General features: G+C 34.0%; 1 protein-coding gene across 5 annotated transcripts in view; it reads right to left on the reverse strand.

The window, feature by feature from the left end:
* Positions 1–379: 379 nt before the first annotated feature.
* The window catches only part of FOXP2 (forkhead box P2), a 596,683-nt gene continuing 593,044 nt past the window's right edge, over positions 380–4,018 (reverse strand). For all 5 annotated transcript variants that reach the window (XM_031664851.1, XM_009203720.4, XM_009203721.4 and 2 more), the window contains one exon: positions 380–4,018. This exon is cut by the window's right edge and continues 337 nt beyond it. The gene's annotated coding sequence lies outside the window, so the exon portion shown is untranslated.

Raw genomic sequence — 4,018 nt, forward strand, 5'->3', positions numbered from 1 at the left:
ACATTTAGAGGCAAAACAAAAAAAGACGATAAAGCAAAAAAGTCATAAAGTTAAAAAGAGTAATCATGTTTTCCCCTGGCATTTTTTAATGGTCAGAATTTATAATGTCAAATTGTATCAGAATAAAAACACGAAAACATGAGATGAGCGTGTGGGGAAGCAATTTGGAACCTGAAGACAGTTTTTAATGGAATGCATTTGACAAGCAGCCTCCATCTTTATTGACTACATTTGAGTATGGTCTGGTTTATGAATCCCCAATCCCTAAGAAAATAATTTTAAACAAATTGTGGGACATGTGTACACAAATTTATGACTTGGCTCTGGCATGGAAGAATGGTCTCTCCGAAAGAATAAAATCCTAGTGGTTATAAATGGGTCAAAAAGAATTAGATTTTTTTATTTATACTTCAGAAATGTAATCAAGTGAATGAAATGGTTTCATATACATTTTTACATCCAACAGCAGTGACACACTGTTCATACATTAATTCTATAGTAAAATGTACATCCTTCTTTTTTGCTAAGATATGCCAAGTGTTCATGGACAAAAAAAAACCTTTCATTGCAACCTGAACTAGTGAAATAACAAGGGTAAGCCATGTTCCTTTCAATAGCTTTATAGACTTAATAAAGCTATTGTCCAAATGTGTGTTAATACTGGCATGTGTAAGATGAAGTCTCAAAATTCTCAAAAATGTAAATGTCCAACTTGAAAACTTTACAAAATACTGTATTGGATTTTGCGACTGAATCTGCCCAGGGACATTAAAGTCCAGGATGGTTTATTTAAGTGTACTTCTGTAGCTCTATTCCTAGCTGACTATTCTTCGATTCCCTAATCACAAAGAAATGCATTCTTATGAAGTTAAGCAGCTGTAGACACAGAATGCTGATGACATTTTCTCCATATCTGAGTTATCTAAAGAAAACCCAGTTAGTGGTAATTCTACCAAATACTTGTAACATTCACATAAAATTTTAATTGATTTTCAAATAGTACAACTGTGCCACGAATCCAACCACATAGAATATAAGCCTTAAGCCCACTAGGTTTAAGCAATTGTGTCTTTGTAGACTAAAACTATGTAAAATAAAATCTGATAACTCCCTGGTGTTAGAGGTAGACAGTTTTCTTTCAAATCCTAGGTTTGGTCCTTTATTTTATTCAGCAGTGAAAGCCATGAATACAGAACGAATAACAGCTGTTACAATTCTCAACCATGACTTCTAACGTCAGAGAATTCAAAGTATGAACATAGTACACAGTAATGAAAAGTATCAAAAATTAGTTTACCTCAAAAAAGATAAATAAAACAGGTATATTCCACCAATACATAAACAGATGTTTGTGCTACAGTTTAAAATTTGCTGTATACAAAAGATCATAGTCCCCATAATCAGCTTATGATAGAAGCAAGAATACATGAGCCATTTAAATTGTCAGACATTATGCTTTATAAGGTATGCACAGAAGTTCAAGCAATAAATACATACATTAGTTCAAAGCCTTACAATAGCTACGCAAAGCAGATGCAGAAAAGCAGATTTGCTATTACTAGCAAGCAATGATATAAGAGTAAAAATTCATGAAATGCATTAAAGCAACATTTTTCTTAGAAAAAGTCTGGTCATTTATGGGTCCACCAACATTTTTACATAATATGCACAATTATCAAAATACAGACCAAGCATTTCAGAAAACTCCAAAAAACCTAAAATCTATTTTCAAAGCAATTGCAGTTTTGGAGGTTTTTCTGGTATAATGTGCAAGCAGCTATTTTTTAAAATTGTATTCATATAAAACCCATGCAAAACTCTACAGGTATATGCATTCTGTGGCTGAGACTTCCTTTCAAAAGTTTTCTAACTGAGGTATGCATACTTTAGCATTGTAGTCTTAGGCCACCCTCCTGATGGTACAACTCTCACAGTTACTTCCAGTCCATCATAGCCTTTTGAACATGCACCTGAAAAGACCCATTTTTCCTTTCAGATAATCCTTACAGTAGGATCCTAGATGACTGAAAACCATCTTTCACCATACCCATCTTTCTTTTAATACCATATTGTAAACTTCCGGTTCATTGATCATGACCCAAAGACAAACATAATGAAAAGTAGCAGTTACTGTGACGTTCTCACGTTTCATGCAATCTGCCATAATTGTTCTAATTTTTTTCTTTTTTTTTTTTTTCTTTTTTTTTTTTGCAGAGGTAGAAGCTTTCAGAAAGCCTTTTGGGTAAGTGGGAAAACCCTTTTGAAAGCCGTTATGTCCTTTTATTTGGTGTGATAGATGACTGGGTATCTCTCTAACTCTATTTGCTGACTTCAGCAAAGAATCAATGATGAGCTTAGTTTGCAAGAACCGGTTCCATCACATGGAACTGGTACATATGTTAAGCTCTAGCAGCCACCTTCTCTCAAAACTGTTTGTAAAGCAATAACCATAATCAGGTTATGAGGTCCCTTGGTTGGGGGAAAAAGTATTATCAAGACTTGGCACAGCACATGAAAAGCAACACGTTAAGTTTCTAGGTTTTAAGCAAACATCTGACTATGCTATTTTCAACTACACCATTACTCAGTATCATAGTTTTGGGGTTTGGAGTTGTCAAGAAAACCAGCATTCCAACAATTTGGCCTGTGCAAGTCTTTGAAGGGAGTGTATTGTTAGTGTTAATATCCCGTATAAGCAGAGGCAGAATTATATGTAACTTTGGTTTGACTGAAAATAAATACCATGGACTACAATTGCTATAATCTTTGCTTTCAGTGTAAAAACTCAGCTAGATCACTTTAAAATCAATATGAAATTAATTTTTGGCTTTACTAGACCTTTTATGTTTGGTTCCTACTTTTTGTTTTTTCATTATAACTTAAGACTATAAAAAAATAGTACACAACAAAGATTAAGACCGTACAAGACATCTTCTAACAACATGTATTCACCACTGAAAATAACTGACTGAATGAGGGAAAACAAAAACACAAAGTACTATATATATAACAATATGCAATCTGCATTTGCATCAAGTACATAATCGTTTTGGTCAGTGATCCACATTTGTTGCTTTCTAGCATATCATAACTTCCACTGCAGATTTTGTCCTCACCTCTGTCTTTAATGAAAGCAAATCTTCATTGCATTTAGATGGACTTTTGGCCTCAGAAGATTACTCTGTGACTGAATTAACTTTTTTTAGTTGTGGTTTTTGTCATATTTTGTTTCTTTGTTTAGGGCTAAATGAAAAGATCCCAGAGGTCATCAGAAAACAGCAGGTAGTTCATGGAAAAGGTTCCTTTGTACTAATTGAAGTTACAGAAGGCTGACCAAAGCATGTGGCTGCTTCTGTCCTTGAGCTCTTGGCCATGGTTAGAGTTGGCTTTGGTTTGCAGCTGTAGCCTTTGACTGTGTTTGCAGGTAGACAAAGCTTTATCACAAGGAGGTAAAGAGTACAGTTGTAAGATCTATGCAGATATGCAAATGTTTCTATGGTGCTTGCACAGATAATGTTAGCTTAGGATTGCACTTTACATCTTAACACTAACAGCACAGACTGGAAGCCTAAGGTTTTAGATGGTTGCAACAGTCTAATTACTGTGTTTTGTAATAACTAACTTATGTCATTTACAGTTGGTGGCACCAACATAAAAAACTAATGTTCTGTTGTTTAAAATTCAGCTAGATACAAGCAGTGACACTAATTTCTGATACTACTCCTGTGCAAATTAAAAACAATAGCAACAAGTTGAACTTGACCAGCAATTGTTTCTAACATTACAACTACTGAATGCTGGAAAATTCACATTAATGAAACTAACACTATTTTTGGCAGTATATGAGGCGCATTTGCTTTCTACAGGACATGTATCCTCATATTCAGTCATTTCATGAACCCTTAAGAGCCACATTTTTTAAATGGGCAAAGCCATTATAGAAAGAACAGTTCATTTTTTTTTTCAAGAAAATCAGTTTTTGCATTTTTTTTTCTAAAAAAAAAAAAAAAAAAGTAGA

This window comes from Papio anubis, chromosome 4 (genome assembly GCF_008728515.1).
Source record: "Papio anubis isolate 15944 chromosome 4, Panubis1.0, whole genome shotgun sequence".
NCBI lineage: Eukaryota > Metazoa > Chordata > Mammalia > Primates > Cercopithecidae > Papio > Papio anubis.